Below are 21,836 nucleotides of genomic sequence, written 5' to 3'. Positions count from 1 at the left end.
AGATGTTCCACCCTCTGGTTCACACTCTAAATAGCTGTAATGGCTGGATCTGGGCCCAGCTGAAGCCAGGAGCTGGTACCGGTAGCTTCTTTTGTGTCTCTCACGTGGTCACAGGAGCCCAAGCACTTGAGCCATCTTCAGTTGTTTTCCCAGGCACATTAGCAGGGAACTAGATAGGAAGCGGAGCAGCTGGAACTTGAACAGGAGAACATATGGAACGCCGGTGCTGCCGGTAGTGGCTTTAGCAGCTACACCACAGTGTCTTCCCCAATCTGCTTTTTAAAATCTATTTTTATTGGTTTCCATCTCTCTCTTTGCCTATTTTTTCTAGAATTTTAGTTCTGAATTGATATAAATATTCTTGATAATTGAGATTTTTTGCTTTGTTTTGTATTGCTTTATTTATTGTAGATATTAATATGCTTCAGTAAGTATTTTTAGCCCATACTTTTTTCCATGTATGGTAGTTTAAAGTTAAAATGTGCTTGTAAATTCTTTGAAGTTGTCCCACAAGAGATATACCTAATTCTCCTCTTTTCAAATATGGACCTAGTTTGTGAATCACTCTTTAATAGTTTTACTGAGATACAATTAACGTACCACCAACTGAAGGCATTTAAAAATTATACATAAGTATTGACCTACATACCCACCCTTATGAAATCAAGATGAGAAACAAACCCACTACCCTCAAAGTTTTCTTACACTCTGTGCATTATCCCCTATCTGAATAATCTTTCCCACTCAATATGTTTCTAAACAGCTGTGATCTGCTCTTTGGGTCACCATATTGGTTCTTATTTTCTAAAATTCTATATGAATGGAGTCATGCTGTATGTAAAATGTTTGGACTGACTTCTATTATTCAGTGTGATTATTTTGATGTTCATATATGTTTTACATATCAATAATTCCAATTTACCAATGTTTTAATAAGTATGCTTTTTGTGTGGCATCTAAGAAATCTTTAAGTCAAATTTGAAAAGATTTTCTTCTATGACTTTTATAGTTTTTCTTCTTACAGTGAGACTTTCTTGATCCATTTGAGTTAAATTTCATATACAGAGCAAGGTGTGAAGAAAAGATCCTTCTCCCTTCACTCCCTCCCTTCCTCTCTTTCTCTTCTTTTCTTTCATGCTTTTTTTCTTTCCTTGTCATACGACTCCTCAATTATTTCATTCTGTTATCAAAAGGTTACCATTTCTTTACTTTATTTCCTTTGCACTAATGCACTATGATCTGAAATTAGTTGTCCATATAGGTGTTAATTCTTTATGGACTCTTTTCTGTTATATTTATCTATTTGTCTGTATTTATTCCAATATTATACTATCTTTATTGTAATTTTCCTAATACATCTCTAAATGAGGTGGTGTTAGTCCTATGACTTTCTCTTTTCTAATTTGCTTTGGGTATAGTTTTGCTAATTTTTACATTTCTAAAGGAATTTTATTTTTTTTATTTCTTTTTTTTCTTATAAACACTTTTATTTAGTAAATACAATTTTCCAAAGTACGGTTTATGGATTACAATGGCTTTTCCCCCCCCATAACTTCCCTCCCACCCGCACCCTCCCATTTCCCGCTCCCTCTCCCATTCCATTCACATCAAGATTCATTTTCAATTATCTTTATATACAGAAGATCGATTCAGTATATATTAAGTAAATATTTCAACAGTTTGCACAACACAGAACATAAAGTATAAAATACTGTTTGAGTACTAGTTATAGCATTAATTCACATTGGACAACACATTAAGGATAGAGATCTCACATGAGGAGAAAGTACACAGTGACTCCTGTTGTTGACTTAATAATTTGACACTCTTGTTTATGGCGTCATTAATCACCCTAGGCTCTGGTCATGAGTTTCCAAGACTATGGAAGCCTTTTGAGTTTGCTGACTCTGATCTTATTTAGACAAGGTCATATTCAAAGTGGAAGTTTTCTCCTTCCTTCAGAGAAAGGTACCTCCTCCTTTGATGACCTGTTCTTTCCACTGGGATCTCACTCGCAGAGATCTTTCATTTAGGGTGTGGTGTTTTTTTTTTGTTTTTTTATTTTTTTTTATTTTTTTATTTTTTTTTGCCAGAGTGTCCTGGCTTTCCATGCCTGAAATACTCTCATGGGCTCTGAATGCCTTAAGGGCTGATTCCTGTGATCTTTTGCTGTGAGGTTTCCTTCCTTTACCTTCTTTCATACTGATGACAGTGTTTCTGTGTTTCTGTGTGTAACACATCTCAAAATGTCAATTGTGGTCATACACATTGTGTTTTTTGGAGTTGCTTTTTGTATATGGATGTTACATTGGCAATCTTATAAAGCCCACTATTCTAGTTCTATTACATAGAATTTTCTACAGAGACAATCATGTCACCTGTGAATAAAGACAATTGTACTTCTTCCTTTCTAATCTGGGTGCCTTTCTCCCTCTCTTGAGTACTGTAGTGTCTTCTTCTCTTCCTTGCTGTAGCATCTACGACCTCCCATACAGAGTAACATCCATAAAGTGTGGCAGGCTAACTTGTTGGCTTGCAATTAAAGTAAAACTTCCTACTCTTCACAGTTTTTGGTAGTTAAGACAGAATAAGGTGAAGAAGCAACAGACTTTCTGCTTGGCTCTCTGTCCCCAGGCCCTTTCCTCGGGAACCGCGAGTCATTATGGTGTGCATTTGGCTGCCTTGAAGGCCTACATTGGAAAGATCACACGAGAGGCTCCATGGCATTTGGGATACTCAAGTAGCCCCAGCTGTTCCAATATCAGCTGAATGGGTCTTCTCAGCCCAGGATGAGATAAGTGGGCCTTGAGATCATTCTAAACACCACCCTCTGAACCCTACACCAAGTGGAGCAGAGAGGTGTTGTTCCCGTGACTCTGCCAAGGTTTCAGATTAGTGAGAAAAATAACTTCTGTGTTTGTTTTAAGTCACTAAGTTTTGGGGTGATTTGTTATGCAGTCCTAGATATCCAAAACACCACGGATTTTGTAGCATCCTTCTGGACTTCTTGATCATCTTGTCAGAGCACTTTCTCTGAAAAGTTTGTACAGACACTCTTGGATTGAAATATCTGAGACTTTATATTACTAAAAATAAATTTATTTTTCTCTATCACATTTATTTTTTTAACTTTTATTTAATAAATATAAATTTCCAAAGTACAGTTTATGGATTACAATGGCTTTTCCCCCCCCATAACTTCCCTCCCACCCGCAACCCTCCCATCTCCCTCTCCCTTTCCCATTCCATTTGCATCAAGATTCATTTTCAATTATCTTTATATACAGAAGATCAATTTAGTATACATTAAGTAAAGATTTCAACAGTTTGCACCCACACAGAAACACAAAGTGTAAAGTACTGTTTGAATACTAGTTATAGCATTAATTCACATTGGACAACACATTAAGGACAGAGATCCTACATGAGGAGTAAGTGCACAGTGACTCCTGTTGTTGACTTAACAAATTGACACTCTTGTTTATGGCATCAGTACTCACCCTAGCCTCTTGTCATGAGTTGCCAAGGCTATGGAAGCCTCTTGAGTTTGCTGACTCTGATCTTATTTAGACAAGGTCATATTCAAAGTGGAAGTTTTCTCCTTCCTTCAGAGAAAGGTACCTCCTCCTTTGATGGCCTGTTCTTTCCACTGGGATCTCATTTGCAGAGATCTTTCATTTAGGTTTTTTTTTTTTTTTTTTTTTTTTTTTTTTTTTTTTTTTTGCCAGAATGTCTTGGCTTTCCATGCCTGAAATACTCTCATGGGCTCTTCAGCCAGATCCAAATGCCTTAAGGGCTGATTCTGAGGCCAGAGTGCTATTTAGGACATCTGCCATTCTATGATTCTGCTGTGTATCCCGCTTCCCATGTTGGATTGTTCTCTCCCTTTTTGATTCTATCAGTTAGTATTAGCAGACACTAGTCTTGTTTTTGTGATCCCTTTGACTCTTAGACCTATCAGTGTGATCAATTGTGAACTGAAATTGATCACTTGGACTAGTGAAATGGCATTGGTACATGACACTTTGATAGGATTGAATTGGAATCCTCTGGCACGTTTCAACTCTACCATTTGGGGCAAGTCAGATTGAGCACGTCCCAAATTATACATCTCCTACTTCTCTTAATCCCACTCTTATATTTAACAGAGATCACTTTTCAGTTAAATTTCAACACCTAAGAATAATTGTGTGTTAATTACAAAGTTCAACCAGTAGTATTAAGTAGGACAAAAAAAATACTAAAAGGGATAAAGTATTTCTCTATCACATTTAAGTGATAAGCTAATAGTTAATGAAAATATAAGCCTGAAGTCCTTTTCCTTCAAATCAATGTCTATTTTCTTTCTGTCCCCATGTCGCTATTGTAAACTCTTTTTAAAATTTTTATTACTATAAAGAGAAGAATTTTATGTATTTCAGAAATACAATTCTAAGGAAAAAAAAATCATACTTCCCTCCCTCCCTTCCTTCCTCAACCCCCCTCCTTCCTTCTTTTCTTTTTTTTCCTTTAATTTTTGCAATAAACTGATTTCAATTGACTTTATAATCACAGGCTTAATGCAACACTAACCATAATGTTCCACAAGTAATAGATAGAAAAACACTGCTCCACAGAAGTATAGACAAGAGCTTAAAACAATCAAATCATAATGAATGTTTAATGCCTGCTTCTTTATAGATGATCTTCTGTTTGCCCCAGTTACAATAAAAATTTTGCCATTTTGTTTTTTAAAAATATTTTATTGGAGTGAGTGTTCGGCCCAGTAGTTAAGATGTCTTCATCCCACCCTGGAGTGACTCAGTTTGAGTCCTTGCTCTGAATCCTTATTCCAGCTTCCTGCTAATGCAAACCCTGGGCAACAGCAGTGATGACTCAAATAATTGGGCCCCTGTCCCCTCATGGGAGATCTGGATTGAGTTCCTGCCTCCTGGCTTTGGCCTAGCCCACCCCTAGCCTTTGGGGAATGAGCCAGTGGATAGCAGCCCTCTCTCTTTCTCTCTCTCACTCTCTTTCTCTCTCTCTCATTCTGCCTTTCAAGTAATAAACAAGTAAAACATTAAAAATATGTGTAAATATAGACTTTTCCATATTTATAACATTTTTACTTTATGAGCCTCAATTTCTTGAGCCATCGCCTGCCACCTCCCAGGGTGCATATCACCAGGAAATGAGAAGCAGAACTGAGTCGTGAACCCAGGCCCTCTAATGTGAGATATGTGTGTCTCAATCCAGCTTCTTAACTACTGCACCAAATACATGCTCCCTAATTCTTACTGCAGTGCTCCTGCTCCATCTTCTCCATCACGTGTGGTTACATCAAAGTTGGCAAAGACACGCTAGAAGTCCATGTATTCGCTATCATATTAGCTGTAATAACATTATAAAAGTAGACTATTTTCATATAAGAAATTCTCAAAGTAATATAGAGAATGATAAAAGAAATGATTAACTTTGTTGCTTAGGTTGCTTGCATTTTCTGGAGCTTTTTTTGGGCATGATTCTCTCTCTCTCTCTCTCTCTCTCTTTTTTTTTTTTTTTTTTTTGACAGGCAGAGTGGACAGTGAGAGAGAGAGACAGAGAGAAAGGTCTTCCTTTGCCGTTGGTTCACCCTCCAATGGCCGCCGCAGCCAGCACTCTGCGGCTGGCGCACCGCGCTGATCCGATGGCAGGAGCCAGGTACTTCTCCTGGTCTCCCATGGGGTGCAGGGCCCAAGTACTTGGGCCATCCTGTACTGCACTCCCGAGCCACAGCAGAGAGCTGGCCTGGAAGAGGGGCAACCGGGACAGAATCCGGTGCCCCAGGCAGGACTAGAACCCAGTGTGCCGGCGCCGCAAGGTGGAGGATTAGCCTAGTGAGCCGTGGCGCCGGCGCGATTCTCTTTTTCTGATCAGTCTGTACGAGGGGAAATGACTGATTAATATTATGCTTTGGAGTTGGGCATTTGGAACAGCAGTTAAGATGCTGATTGGGACATCTGTGTCCCATATCAGAGAGCCTAAGTTTGAATTCTGGCTTTGCTTCCAATTCCATCTTCCCATTAATGTGCACTCTAGGAGGTGGAAGGTGATGGCTCAATTAGGTGAGTTGCTGCACCGACGTGGGAGATCCTGATGGAATTCCAGGTCCCTGGCTTCAGCTGCTGAGCTCCAGCTGTTGCAGGCATTTGAGGAGTGAACCAGCAGATGGGAGATGTCTCTCTGTCAATCTCTGTCTCAGCCTTGTAAATAAGTAAAAATATATAAATAAAAATGTTTTAAAGATTATATTTGAATCATAGGGTTTTTAAAGATTATACATTTTTTGGTATATGTGTAAAAATGCATTTAATCAAAGCTTGTGTCTCAATTGCTTTTAAAGATGAGGACAGAAGGCTATCTTATGATCAATATTTGCTATTTTATTTTGGAATATCATCTATATATACAATTCTTCCCTTTATTTCCATAAATTGCAGCAGTATTTCCTTATAAACAAAACTGGGTAAACATTCTTTCTGTTCCTTCAACTTCTAACCCTGACTGGTGGCTGCTTAGAGCAGCTGGTAGCCTGGTATACACATTCCTGTATATTTCTGTGACAATTTTTTAGTTCTTTGCAATACTAAGCCACAGGAAATCTAGGAAAATAATAGAGACTGAATTTTTTTCTTATTTGGACATCACAAAGAAATTATACTCACACAAATGACTGGAGCTAAATTCAGTCATTTAACGGTCTAGCAGAAATAATAACAAAATTATTTTTAATTAAGTATTTGTTTATTTAAAAGGCATAGTGACACAGAGCAAGAGATCTTCATCTGCTGACTTACTCTCCCAAACACCTGCAACAGCCAGGACTGGGCCAGGCCAAAGCCAGGAGCCAGGACCTCCATCTGGATCTTGCATGTGAATGACAGGAACCCAAGTACTTGGACCATGATCTGTTGCATTAGCAGGAAGCTGAATTGGAGGCAGAGGTGGGAATCAATCCCAGGCAATCTATTATGGGATGTGATTGTCCTAAGCAGCAGCTTAACTGACTGTGCCATCACGCTTGCCCCCTTAAAATTATGTTTTGAGCAACTGCTAACTCAATGTCTGGATCTTTCTGGGGAATTGCAGAGCATGCTAGCTAAATAATGACAACCAAAATGCTCTTCAATCAAGCTGTGTTTAAAAAAAAAAAAGAACAGGAGATGCAATGGTTTTAGTTGTTAATGTGTTTATTACATATTATTTTTGGAAGATAAACCTCTTGTGGGCAGACCAGATCCTATGCCCCCCTTCATTGCCTTTCAAGATCTGGGAGACTGAGTAATCAAGATTGAGCAAAGAACATGCAGAGTGTCTGCAACACTTTAAACTTCACAAAGAAGTTACCGAGTGGAAGGGGACAAGTGCAGTGACTGATCTTCCTGACAAAACGTCAGCATCTTAACAATGGCTATGAAAGCTTGATGACCCTTAACATCTTATGGAACAAAGAAGTCGGTAGAAAAAGGTGAAAATGTTGAAGGGGGAATATAAGAAACACAAAAGGAAGATGACAAGGTGACAAGTTAAACATAATCCACGGAATAAGAAACGTCAGAAGCCTCCTCCGCAGTACACCTACAAACACTTGCCCTTATATTAATACATAAAAGAGAGAGAGCCTCTCACTGTAACTCCTTGCCTTCCTGGGAGGAGGGGAATCAGGTGACTTGGCAGTGTGAGGGTCCTGGCGGGACAGATTTACAGAACAATGCATCCAACACGTTGTATCTTAATCAGTCTATGATTTGCTACTTCCAAATCCTGGTTGTTGGAGTCTTCGAACTCTTTCCAATTTCTTCTTTCATCACTGCACTTGAAATGTCTCAAAAGAGTTAATAGATTAAAGTAGACAAATTCACTGTTTAATCCACATGTGTGCTGGGGAAGAGTGGTAGGGGGATTTCCTTGACCTGAAAACTTCCAATTAAAGGCAACTTTCAAAGAGATAGAGAATAATCAGTCACTTATGATATGCATTCTGTAAGCATATGAGATACTATCCAAATTTTCAATTCACACTTATTTCTGATAATATCTGATATTTCTTTAATGCCTTTGACCTGGCTTCAGTGAAGCACATTGCACGCTCTGAATTACTTCACCTATTGCTTGGTCTTAAATTCCACCCTGCAGGGGAAAGCATTTTGTTGTAAGCAGTACTTTCTATCTAAAAGAGAATAGTGTTAGAGGGAATAAGACAATGGGATTCAAAACAATATAAATGAGTTATTCCTATCTTTAATCAGGAAATGCAATAGTTGAATAAGATTAAGAGGAAGGAAAACCCTTCAATGAAGCACAGAAAGGAAGAGATGAAGAGTTTGGAGTGAGCGGCAACACATATCTTCTCAGTGAATAGAATTTATATATAATAATTGATGTCACTTTCAAACACCGGGTGCAGATCTCCCAGTTTGTGGCACATTTTCATCACTGGCTATAAGAAGACCCTCTTTGATTTTAAATTTTTTTTTCCATTTTGTTTCCATTCCTCATTCCCATTTCACCTTCCCATGGGTAGCATGTGCAACACATTAAATGTGTGTTCTTTTGGTCCTCATTCTTGCAAAATGCATACTTTAGTATATATTTTATTTACATGAATGATATTCTATCTATTTTAATCTATTTTAAGTTTTTTTTTTTTACTCAGGACCATGTTTTAAGATCCAGTCATGCTGCTGTATACACATGCATCTAGTCCTGTTCCTGTAGCCACCACACAGTGTGTGTTTTCTCTACACGCTCTCCCAGTGATGTGCACCCAGAGGACCCTAGTAACTTCACTCTGAATAATGCTGAAGTCAATAACATGCACATGATCCTTAAGGAGTTGTATGAGAATCTCTGACTCTATTTCCAAGAGCAGAATACATTTAAAGCATTTGGATTTTTTGCCCCCCTTTTTTATATATAAGATTGATATTTTCATTATCACATTTTATAAGTGAAGAATTGAAAGGGTCAGACATTAAATGAGATGTCCACTATCACTGCATGAATAAAGAGAGGACCCCAGGAATGAACTTTTCTCTTCTGTCTACAGCATTCTTCTTTGTTCTTTTTACACCAGCATATGGCCTTCACAAACTTGTTCTATCCTGAAATCAGAAAGTTGGGATTAGATTTATTGCATTCCATTTCCTACAGCCTAATGCTGCTCTCTCCTTTGTGAATATGGTGAAATAGCGACTCACAGAGTGAAGCTAAACATGTGGGAGACACAAGTCACATGTTGACTATTGTCAACTCCAATAGTTTCATTAAACTGTTTTCTGGTTAACTAGAAACAGTGCCTTGCTTTAAAATCAAGCAAATGCCTGCACTGTGCTGGCACAGCTCTTAAGGGAAATGTCCAAGATGACCAGTTTCTGAAGGTCCATCAAGGCAAGGGCAGTCAGCATTTAAAAAAAAATTATTTATTTATTTAAAAGTCAGAGTTATAGAGAGAGAGGGAAAGATCTCTCCTTTAGTACACTTCCCAAATGGTTGCAAAGGCCAGGGCTGAGACAGGCTGAAGCCAGGATGCAGGAGCTTCATCCAGGTCTCCCATGTGGGTAGCAGGGGCCCAAGCACTTGGGCCACCTTCTGCTGCTTTTCCCATATGCATTACCAGGGAACTGTATGGGAAGTGGAGCACCTGGGACTCAAACTGGAGCATCCATATGGGATGCCAGCATTGCTGGAGGTAGCATTACCTGCTACTCCACAATGCAGGCCCAGGAATCAGCTTTTGATTTGCATCTCTTGTGTGTCAGACATCAGAAGACCTGGCAAAAAGTGATCAGGGACTTGTGTAAGAGGAGACTTGTTTTACAACTGCTTGAAAAAAGAAAATGAAGAAAAGCCACCCTATGACAAATTCCTCAAAATATTTTGTAAATAATGATAACTAATCTGAGTAGTCAATCACATTTTGTAGTTCATGCAATCATTCTATATGCATTGCTTGGCTGTTTTTAATGTTATTCTGAACATTGTCCCTACATTTTTCTGATACTGTCATAAGGCAAACCCAGAAGCCATGCTGCAATACCCCTGTTATCAACATGAGATTCTCAGTCTTCAAGAAGTCCTAGTGCAGTCATTCCAGGCATTTTCAACAGACAGTTCTGTCTTTTACAAGGGTTTTGAACTTTGATACTGAGTCAAAGAATCCCCTTACAAGGGAGAATGCATATGATTATTCACAATGGAAAGAGTGGACAGACTTTTTTTTTCTTGTTTTTATTCCCCAAACAATACAGTATAACAACAATGTCATTGCATTTGCATGGTATTAAGTGTTTTGAGTAATCTAGAGATGATCTAGAGAATAAAGGAAGGTGTGTCTAGGATATGTGTAAACACTACAGAATTTTATATAAGGGACTTGAGCATATTCAAATTTGGTCATCCGTTGAAGTGCTGGAACAAATCCCCTGCAGATAGTGAGGGAAAACTGTACCAAGAAAATGAGTCAAATGATAGCCTAGATGTCATTTTCAGAGCCTGTAAAACAAGCATTAAGAAGCTGAGTTAACTGACAGACCAGATTAAAATTTTAGGAAGCAAATTCTCTTAGGTTCCCCCAATTGTCACGATATTTTTCAAAAGCCATCATAGCATATTAGTCTAATGAAAAAGCATTGAGCTTATTTCAGGCAGAGGCCTGGGTTCTAGATGCTCTCTCTGCTGCAAACAGCCTTTTGTGTTGTGAACTCCTCTGGGCTTTTGATGGACTAGACAAATGCCAAAGATGTTGTCCCGTTAAAAAATTATTAGACTGTTAACCCTAGAATAAAAAGCAATCTACAAGGGAGCCTTAGAATACCATGCTTCCAATTATGCTCATTTTCTAGTTTGGGGAGATAAAAACACAAATTACTCTTTCTTTGGATATTGACACTTCTTTCTAGACCTATTAATCTACTAACACACAGTGAAGCTCTGTTCTGAGAAGCAGGTTGAACACAGGAATGCCTTTCCCTTTGGTTGCATAGCCTAGGGAGAAATGCGGAGTCCTTTGGAAAGACTCTTCAGAGAACAGCGGTTTCACACTTCAGCAGTGTCAGATGCTCTCCAGTTTGCAGGGCACCAACCCCAGACTGATGGTTCAGCAGGTCTGAGACTTTGTGTTTCTGACAAGTTCCCGGGGTGATGTCACTGCAGCTGATCTGGCAGCCACAGCTGAAGAACCACTCTGACAGAAGAGTGTTTGCTCATCTTTGAGGCAGAGAGCTGAAAGTCTCCATATCCGCCTTGTCATGATCTTGGATTTCTGGCTTCAGAAGATTTTATTTTCTGCCAATAATCATCACAGAAAAGAGGAAAATACAGAAAATGGAGAATAGGCGAAACTCACATACAGTCCATCCCTGCATTTTTCCTCTCTTCCTCACCCAGAACTGTAGATGCTCCAATTCACATACTCAGCTCAAAGCACAAAAAAACTGCTGCTTTATTGAGTTCTGCATCGTGAGTTTTCAGCAGATTCCAATAGATACAGCTCACAGATCAGAGTGCAGAAATGGGTTTCTCCCAGAGTAGTTGGTATTGAGTATTTTCCTCTATACTGTGAAATGTGCTGCTCACTTTGCACATATTATTTCATATAATCCGTAGCACAACCTGATGAGATGAGTTTATCTTTATCTCCATTTAACATTCGGAGAAACCAAAAATCAGAAAGGCAAAGAAGGTTGCCTGAGGCTGTTCAAAAAAAAAAAAAAAAAAAAAAAAGATAAAGTGGTGGAGCTAGGATTTGCTATGTTAAGTTGCCTGAAAGCATATGATGCTGGATAATCACAAAACACCCTTTTTATTGTTTACATTCTGTATAGTGGGCCTATCCACAGGGATAGTGTGGGAATAAATAAGATAATAGACTTACCGAGTGTCCCGAGGAGGGATATGTCAGGCTATACAATAGTATTCTGCAATATTTTAGATGTTACTCTCTTTTTCTATAGCAATCAAATACTAATTCTGTAAATACTAATAAAATACTAATTCTGTAAATTTATTATCATCTATTTTATTCTGCATTTCTGCTCCTTCAAAAATTCTTGTTATGTCCTATGCATCCCTTTTTCCTGCTGACATTCAAGGAACTACTTAAATATTTGAATTGCAATGTGCAATCCATTAGAGAGATGTCCTGGTGTCACTGGAGATACATGGGAAGAGACCTACTTTAGGCCTTGGGCTCCAGGCTGGCCCTGCTGCTGCTCACTGTGAACCAGGGGTCACTGCTTTTTGCATTTTCATCTGATAGGTTTGAGCTTCATTACAGATGTTGAATTTTTCTCCACCACAGTTTAGGATGGATGATTTTCACATTCACAGACCCAGGTTTGGGTGAAACACATCAACACATTGCAAGGATGCAAGACAAATAATATTGCAGACATTTCTTTGAATTGTAACAACTGTAAGAATGCAGAGAATGCAGGTTATCACACTCACTGTCTATAGACATGAGCAGTTCACAGGAAGCTGGCTGTAATTCCACTTCTTCACTCTTAGTCAAGAAAGCACCTCAGAATGCAACTGAGACTGGTGACATGGTCATGAGCAGTCTCTGGAATCTGATCCAATTTATTTCTTAAATAAATCATCTACAAAAAGCAGTACATTATTATATATTCAGTACTATTAAGAGATTATTGGTGATGGCATTCTCACCTGACCACTGCTCCGGGGTTGAAAACCACAGGACTGTTTGGCTTCATATCACTTCTGGCACAAACATTTATGGTCTTACACGTTTATCCATTAGAACTTTGTGATAGTTGCTGTGAAGTCCCTGTTTTGAAAATGAGTTACACTGCATGATTACTACTAACCTTTGTTCAGTCTGTTGATCTGAAAACAAAAGTGCTGCAATAATTTCTTGACAAAACTTATTTCTCCTACAGAACTCATTTCTCTACAGAATCCTGAGAGCCACAGACTTTGGCAGGCTGTGAGGTGCCTGCTGGCTTGGTGAAGATTCTTTTTCATCTGAAGCCAACATAAACTGAATGTTGGATGGGCGACACAATATAGCCCATTGATGTATGGGTGCCTGAGTCCTTCAAATGGAGAAATTATTTAGGTTAAATGGCCTATTCTCATTTTTACATTCAGAGTTTCTCCTTACTTATTTCCCTTTGGGATTATTAAAAGCTTGTATGGGGAATTTTTAGAAAATATTTGTAATCTCCATAAGGACAACACAATATTTGTGCTACAATTTCCTTTTTAAACAGTTTGATCACTTAGTATTTATCCTATTTATCCTGGCGCAAAGGCTTCAAAAACAGGATATTCCCTTTAAGTCTTATTTTAGTTATAATGTAGCAAATTACAAGCAAGCTTTTACAATTTTCTGCGTGGAAGTCTTGGAATTTCCACAGCTTATGTTCCGAGCCAAAAAAAATATACAGGGATGGAGCATAGGGAATTTTTGAATTCACTTGGTTTCCTTCACAGATATACTTGCTTAACAAGGCAATGGATTTTAAGCATGATTTGGAAATAGAAAGTTAGTTTTCGTGAACTCAGAAGAAAAAAAATGGTGAACAAGTTTTATCTCTAATGATGTCACAGCCCAGGAAAAGGTGATGGCTGAGTTATCTATGAGGTTTCCCCAGGCAATCTCCGGTACAGGAAGACCAAACATGGTGCGGAATTGAACGAAACTGACACTGTTTTGAAAGTAGGCAGCGTGCTAGAGTGGAAAGTACACCCAAAGTAGAATCAAGAAGCTTAATTGCTAGTCCTGGTTTTCCTATTATCTAGCTGTGTGTCTTCCATAATTCAGTTAAACTCTCTGCTCCTTAGGTTATTCCTCCTTTTAGTGGAGATATTTTCTAGAATTGTTAGAAGACTCATATGCCATAAAATGTCTTAAATAATTTTAAAAGTATAAGACACACTTCGAGTGTGAAATATCTTTATAACATCTTTTTATAATTCAGTTAATCTTTGAATACACAATGCTTAGATAGTATGGCAAGATTAATTAGGGCATTTTTACTTGTCAATACATGGTGTTTTTATCACTAATATTTATTTACACTCTTATAAGTCTAACCCATTCATTGGAGCAAGTTCAATGAATATGAGAGTATTTCAAAAAAGCTTATGGGGAAGTGAAATTAAATAAAGTTTATTTTGGTGAAAATATTTTTAAATGCATGCATAGTTTTTGATAGTATATTTCCTAGGACTTTTTGAAGACTCCTCATATTAGTGACTCTGCTTTATTACATGAGAGAAGCATATTGAGTTCCTAGAATTCCTATTAGGATCACACTCCTCCACACTGCTCTCCTACCAAAGCTCAATGAGCTTTTGGAAAGGCCACTTTTCTACTATGAAGCTAGACCCCGAATATGGTGAAAGTTAGGTCTGATTCCAAGCCTTCCTCTGATAGCCCGTCTTCCCTTTCATAGCTCTTGGCAAATCTGAAAGTCTGGACTTGTTATTAATACATCTCTGTATATCCCTTATTCTGAGCCAATTCTGCATCTCCCAAGACTTTTGGTGTGCATTCTAGAATTTAAGGTCAGTCATCTTCAAAATTCCTGATGCTGTTTACCTTCTCTAAGCCTTCCCTTCATCATCTTATTCTAACAGAAGCCTTACTTGGTTTGATAACACTCCACTGAGCCCTGACAGATGGTAATCCCACATGCCTCAGAGCCTGCAGAAGACTCCTACTTCTCACTGCCACTTTCAGAACATTTCTGCTCTCCACCACTTTCCATTTCCTTTAACCTCCTTATACTTCTCGTGACCCTACTTATTCTTTAATGATTTGGACACCTGGTTCAGGCTCTTCTTCTCTACCATGCCTACCTTTATTCTTTGTAATGTGAATATCCTCATGGATCTGGTCTTGGAGCTCCTCAACATCCTTTCTTATAAGAATTGTTGCCTGTACCCAACCTTAGTCGTCACTTCCATGACCATTCTCTAAAACTTATCATCACCTGTAATATCCCTAACTCTGAAACCTTCATACTAAGATTCCTATTTCTGACCACCACCTCCATATTTTTCTCATTAATTCACTTTACTATACTCCCAACTAAACAGTTATTTTATTTGTCCCTACACATCATGTTCCAGACTCATCCCACACTCCCGTGTCTTCGCTTCCCACATTGTCTTCCCAACTTTGGTTAATCCAACATTACACTGAGCTGAACCTACTCTGCTGTACTTAAACTTGACTGGAACAAAACTAGCAAGTCTTTCGGTGTGTAAAGATATTTATTTCACACCATTGGTATCTATATTTCATGTCACTAACAATTCTCTCCTCCTTTTTAATAGACCGGGGAAGAGCAGCCTCTCAATGAAATTTGTTATTCTGTTCAAACATTTTATCCTTCCACCTGGGGTTGGCTTTCTTGCTGTTCTAACTTACCTTCCCTTTGCTAGTCCATTTGCTCTTCAAATGCCTTTGTTTAGTCCACTGTAATGCAAACACCATGGAAGCAAGGGTATTGTTTGCTTTTTCACCACTGTATTCCTAAACATCTAGCACTGTGGTTGGCACATAGGAGGTAATAAATAAATACTAATTTTGTCACCAACATTAGTGTAGAAAGAAGCGTCTTTGTCCAGGGGCTCCACGAGAGACATTGGAACATATAGAGTAAACTAAAGAGTCTAGAATCTATAGCCAACATCAGAAAGCCTGACTAAAGCATACAAAAGCAGTGAAGACAAGAAATAGGATCTTCATGAAATTTCTATAAAGATGTGCCTTGTGAGAAGACCTCTATTAGTTTTCCTGGGGTCATAATGTCAGGACCTGCAGATATTTGGCATCTATGGTTCTTTAGCTACTCATTATTAGCTCACAAATCATCGCGATAATAGAGAAGAACTTTAGAGTCTCTCTTGTGACCATCTGATTTGCAGATGACATTACTTGGACCCTAGAAGTGAAGATTCTTGCTTCAGATTACCCTTTTATTTATAGAATATAGATAAGAACCTAAATTTCCTTACTCTTACTCCTTCCTTTTCTCATGGTACCCTGCAAATATCAAAATGTCCCAAAGAGTTTAGCAGTGTGATGCTGTGTTACACTTCTTGACAGGCATCTAGGTTCCAAAAGGAAACCTTATTGAAAATTGGAATCTTAATTTAGCATATAAATTTTAAAAAAATCATGCTTTAAAGGCAGATTTCCAAAGGTACTATTTTTGGTGGGCTGGGTGTGGTGTTTATGCTAAAATGAAATGGCAGAAAAATATGTTAATTGGTTTTATATATTGGACTCTGATAACTGTACATTATATGGTCATTCCCAAATTACATGACTATTCGTAAATAGATATAACTCACTGTGTTCAGAGTGATTTTCTCTCATAATATTTGCTCCTTTTTTTCTTTTTTGTGTATTTACTTGCCCTTGTCTGTTGCAGCCTCATGAAATGTCCTCTCTAAGCCTCCTCTCACAAATGTAAACAGACGTTTTGCAATCATTTTAGAAGGGGAGATCTGAACATTTTCATCTCCCTAACTCCTCAGTGTTGCTTGTGTTACAAATGAGTAATGGACTTGGATTCATTTGGGACCAGGAAATACTGCGGGATGGGGTTCACTGGGCTGCCTGCCAGGAAAATCTCACTTGGGTTGACCAGAAGCAGCTACAAGAACATGGAGAGGAGTCATGTTTTGGGGCTCAGCGGCCCATTGATTTTTCTTCGGAGTTCCAACAAGGGGCAAAGGGAATTGCTTCTTTGGAGTGACAGTCTTAGGCCCCAAAGTGAATCTGGGGAAAGTATTTCCATACTGTCTGCTCATACCTTTCCTTCTCAGATGTGTGGCTGCAGTATTTAAAATACAAAAGTGTGGTGGTATGAAGCTTATAGAAATAGGCTTGAGAAATGGGTGCTGTCTTGGGTTCATTTGCAATATTCATAGTGTGGACTGGCATTGGATTTCATGGGCTTCTGGGTCTTTGAAATGACAACATGGATGCTTGGAGGGAAGGTGCATCCCTCCAACAGAAAACAAGGAAGTAGCGTGGCACAGTACACCAGGTAAACTGGGAGGGAGAGGAGTTGGCATTTAGACCTAGTTTCTGCTACTCACTCTCTGTGTCAGCTTGATCAAGTATCCAGCCTTCTTAGAGCTTGTTTCCTGATCTACACCATGAAGATAAAATATGCACTTTGCCTCTTCTCATGGGATTGCTATGAAGCTCCTAAGAGATAATCTTAAAGCATTTTGAACAACTCTATAGGTAGTTATGCATATGGGAAATGTTATTAGTAAGTGAAATGTTATTAGTGAGTGAAAGGAACATAGTGTGTTATTGCCCTATGAATTTCAAATGATGTCATAAGAACTTGGGGCAGACAGAGCATCAGATCAGGCCATGTGTAAAACTGATCAAGACAGCCCGGGGCTGTGGTATAAAGGGCTAAGCCTCAGCCTGCAGCGCCAGAATCCCGTATGTGCTCTGGTTTGTGTTGTGGCTCCTCTTCCACTCCAGCTCTCTGCTATGGCCTGGGAAGCAGAAGTTGGCCCACATGGGAGACCAGGAAGAAGCTCCTGGCTTCAGATCGACTCAGCTCCAGCCTCAGCTCCAGCCGTCGCAGTCATTTGGAGAGTGAACCAGCAGATGGAACACCTCTTTTTCTGTCTCTCCCTCTCTATATAAACGTACCTCTCAAATAAATACATGAAATCTTAATAAAAAAAAAAAAACTGAACTAGACTTCTCTGCCCAAAAAGATGAACCCTGTAGAGAAAGTAAAGCTCATGCTGGAAACAATATGTAATAGAACAATGTAAAGGCAAAATGCTTTCAAAGAATGCCAGAAATGGGGAACAGCAGAGAGGGTGGAAGTTCACCTCAAATAGTAGAATTGGAATGCAGAAATTAAATACGTGGGATAGTCAAAACCAAAATGATTACATTTTGAATTCTGTTAAATAAATTTGCATATAGGAAAAGAAAAATATGTTTTATATTGGCAGTCTACTGTAATAATTCAGCACTATATTAAAATTAATAAATCATATAAGTGTGTGCTATAGAATTTTTTACTCAATAATAAGTAATCTTTGTTTTCAAAATTCCGGGAAATCATAATAAATTCATGGTAAAATAAGATTCTTACCAGACAATGATCCTTCCTGTGGTTTGCATTCCAGAAAGTCTCAAGTTTACGTCCGCTTGATAACGCATTTTATTTCCTGATTATAGACAGATAAGTAAATGACTCCTCTTCTGAGTCACAAGTTGAACTGTGTGAAAGTTCTTTACTGAATCCTTATTCTAATATAGAAACTGTGTCCCTGTCATTGTTTATACCCTCCCAGGGCTAGCAGAGTGTTTATGTCATAGTTTCTCAATAAACATTAAAATTAAATTTCCAGGTCTGGCGCTGTGGCACAGCAGGTTCAAGCCCCAGTCTGCAATGCCAGCATCCCATGTGGGCACCGGTTCGAGTCCCGGCTGCTCCATTTCCGACCCAGCTCTCTGCTATGCCCTGGAAAAGCAATGGAAGATGGGCCAAGTCTTTTGGACCCTGCACCCATGTAGGAGACCTGGAAGAAGCTCCTGGCTCCTGGCTTCGGATCAGCTCAGCTCTGGCCATTGCAGCCAACTGGGGTGTGAACCACCAGATGGAAGACCTCTCTCTCTCTCTCTGGCTCTACTTCTCTCTGTAACTCTGTCTTTCAAATAAATTAAATAATTATTTTTAAAAAATTAAATTTCCCATATGTTCAATGAGATTCGAGTAGACGTTACCATCTACAGTGTCTTGAAAAGCTGTTTTAAAAGGGCTAAACTATTTTCAAATAACTGTCTTTCAAATAAATAAAATACAATACATCTTTAAAAAAAAAAAGAAAGGTGTTTTCCTTTTTTTCTGCCCCATTCTGATAGGTCCTTCAACAAGGAATTACCCCACTTCCCACCTGGGTAAGGACTGCTGCTGGAACGAGTCACAGTTATCACTAAAAATGTCGCTTCCCCCAGTGTGAGGCCCCTCAGGAAAAAAGCCAAGAAGCTTCGCTCCAGAGAGCCCCACAACAAACTGACTACCTAGATGTCCTGAAAGAGTTGGGGTTGCCACGAATTCACTAATTGCTAAGCAGGCTGAGGACAGCATGCCTGATGCATCTCAGGGCCTACAGGGACATCAGAAGATGCTTGCAGTTAAAAAAATACATGATTTCTTTATTTGAGAGGCAAAAGAGGCCGAGAGGGAGAGTGATAGAAAAAGGATGCTTATAATGTGTATGCGGGTACTGAGGGGATTGGTGAAGTCAGTGTAGCACTGACCGTAATAACAGAATCTTAGCATCAGAGGGCACCTTAGAAAACATCCAGTTGGATATATTGCATGAAGCAAAAACTTCAGATCTACCACATTGCTCACAGGTGTCACCCATGCTTTGCAGAATTCATGATGATCCATAGTATTGTTGAAAAGATTTGATAGCTAAAAAGACTTTTAAAAATTTTTATTTATTTATTTATTTATTTGAAAGGCAGGGTTGCAGAGAGAGAGAGAGAGAGAGATCTTACATTCGCTGTTTCACTCCCCAAATACCCTCAATGGCCAGGGCTGGGCCTGGCTGAAGTTAGGAACCGAGAGTTTCATCCAGCTCTCCCACATGGGTTTAGGGGCCCAGTCACTTGGGCCATCTTCTGCTGCTTTCCCAGGTACATTAGCAGGGAGTTGGATAGGAAGTAGAGCAGCCAAGACTCCAAATGCCATCCATATTATCACAGATGGCAGTATAACCCACTACACCAAAACGGCAACGCCTGGAAAGTCCTTTTTCACAGTGAAGTTAATAATGTTGTATCATATTACTACATACCATTTATATAGCACTTTGCTGTATTTAAAGAGATTTCACATAAAATCATGTAACTCACTTGGCTCTACTATCTACATTAGCATTTGTAAACCTATTTCAAGAGACCACATGTACTCACACAACATTTCTTTTTTTTTTTTTTTTTTTTTTTTGGACAGGTAGAGTGGACAGTGAGAGAGAGAGAGAGACAGAGAGAAAGGTCTTCCTTTGCTGTTGGTTCACCCTCCAATGGCCGCTGCGGCCAGCGCACCACGCTGATCTGAAGGCAGGAGCCAGGTGCTTCTCCTGGTCTCCCATGGGGTGCAGGGCCCAAGCACTTGGGCCATCCTCCACTGCACTCCCGGGCCACAGCAGAGAGCTGGCCTGGAAGAGGGGCAACCGGGACAGAATCCGGCACCCCGACTGGGACTAGAACCTGGTGTGCCGGCGCCGCAAGGCGGAGGATTAGCCTAGTGAGCCACGGCGTGGGCCACACACAACATTTCATAATGCCTAGGTGGAAAACTGGACTTGAACTCAGGACATCTGGGCTCTGAGGCAAGCTCTCTTTCCCACTGTTATCATTTCTTCAGTCAACAATGGTTTACTTTCTGTCTACTGGTACTGTGTTAAGTGCTGAAGCTCTAGCAGTGACTAGGACAGACACATTTTTGGAACACCTAGAACTAATAATCTATTAACTGTCAATTGGTGGGTCTTACTTTTAGCCCTCTGTTTAGCGCAGAGGAACAAGTAAATTCCTTCCTCTGTACGTTAGCTGTTCAGTTATCACATTGCTTTGGTTCTCTTCTCCAAGGAAACCACACTCTAGTTCTTCAGTAGCTTCTCTTAGGTAGGGATTTTGGAACCATCTATCTTCTTCATCCCTTCTCCCTGGACACTACCACTTTGTCAATCTCTGTTAGGGAATGGACAACCTGAAACAGACATGCATGCTCCCAATATAAGGCCTGATGAATGTGTTAGGCTCAGAGGCCGGGGCCTCAGGTGATTACAAAGTTGAATTACTATGAGCTTATCACAGCTATTGCGTTTTCTCATGGAAATACTGGCTCATGTTCACAATATGCTTAACAAAAACCACCAGATTATCTTTCTATGGATTATGACCAAGTCAAATCTCCCCCACATTATACTCAAGCTGACATTTTACATTTAAATGCTGGACTTCAATGCATTCCTATCAAATTTCACTTCATCATTTGGACCATTATTATATCCTTTGGGATATTCCATATCTTGATTCTGTTATCTATAAGGTTAGCTAGGAGCAGGCATTGTGGCACAGCAAATTAAGCCACTGCTGCCATGCCAGCATCCCATTTTAGAGCACCAGTTTGAGTCGTTGGCTCCTCTGCTTCCAATCCAGCTTCTTGCTAATGCACCTGGGAAGGCGGTAGATGGTGGTCCAAGTACTTGCATCTTTGACCTGGTTGGAGTTCCTGCTCCTGGCTTTAGACTTGCCCAGCCCTGGCTGTTGCAGCCATTTGAAGAGTGAACCAACAGACCGAATCTCTCTCTCCCTCTCACTCGTCTTTATCCTCTCTCTCTCCTCCATCACTCAGCTTTTCAAATAAATAAACAAGCAAATACATCTTTAGCAAAGGTTAGCTAGCTTTTCTAGTCTTACACTGTGAATAAACTGATAATCATGTGCTCTATATTACTGATAAAAATGTTAAATTGAACAAAATCAAAGGTAAAATTCAGTAATACTTCATGCAGTTTAGTCTCAGTGTGTTAACCTTACTTTACAATCCTATTCACTCGTTCCAGTTTTAATAAATGCTTCAAACTAGGCTAGATGATGAGATTAAAAGATAAAGCTGGGCCAGCGCCATGGCTCACTTGGTTAATCCTCCGCCTGTGGCACCAGGATCCCATATGGACACCGGGTTCTAGTCCCGGTTGCTCCTCTTCCAGCCCAGCTCTCTGCTGTGGCCTGGGAAGGCAGTGGAGGATGGCCCAAGTGCTTGGGCCCC

The 21,836-nt window shown here is 39.5% G+C and overlaps 1 long non-coding RNA gene across 1 annotated transcript in view; it reads left to right on the top strand.

Moving 5' to 3' along the window:
• Nucleotides 1-18,876, top strand: part of LOC138850590 (uncharacterized) — a 67,591-nt gene extending 48,715 nt beyond the window's left edge. The window contains exon 2 of the long non-coding RNA XR_011390549.2: nucleotides 18,397-18,876. This is a non-coding gene — a long non-coding RNA (uncharacterized LOC138850590). The remainder of the gene's footprint in view (nucleotides 1-18,396) is intronic.
• The last annotated feature ends 2,960 nt before the right edge of the window (nucleotides 18,877-21,836 follow it).

The sequence above is a fragment of the Oryctolagus cuniculus genome, chromosome 7, assembly GCF_051225735.1.
Source record: "Oryctolagus cuniculus isolate XC-2025 breed Fujian yellow rabbit chromosome 7, ASM5122573v1, whole genome shotgun sequence".
In the NCBI taxonomy this organism is placed as follows: Eukaryota; Metazoa; Chordata; class Mammalia; order Lagomorpha; family Leporidae; genus Oryctolagus; species Oryctolagus cuniculus.
Note: the sequence above shows the minus strand (reverse complement) of the source record. Positions and strands in the feature narration are given on the sequence as shown.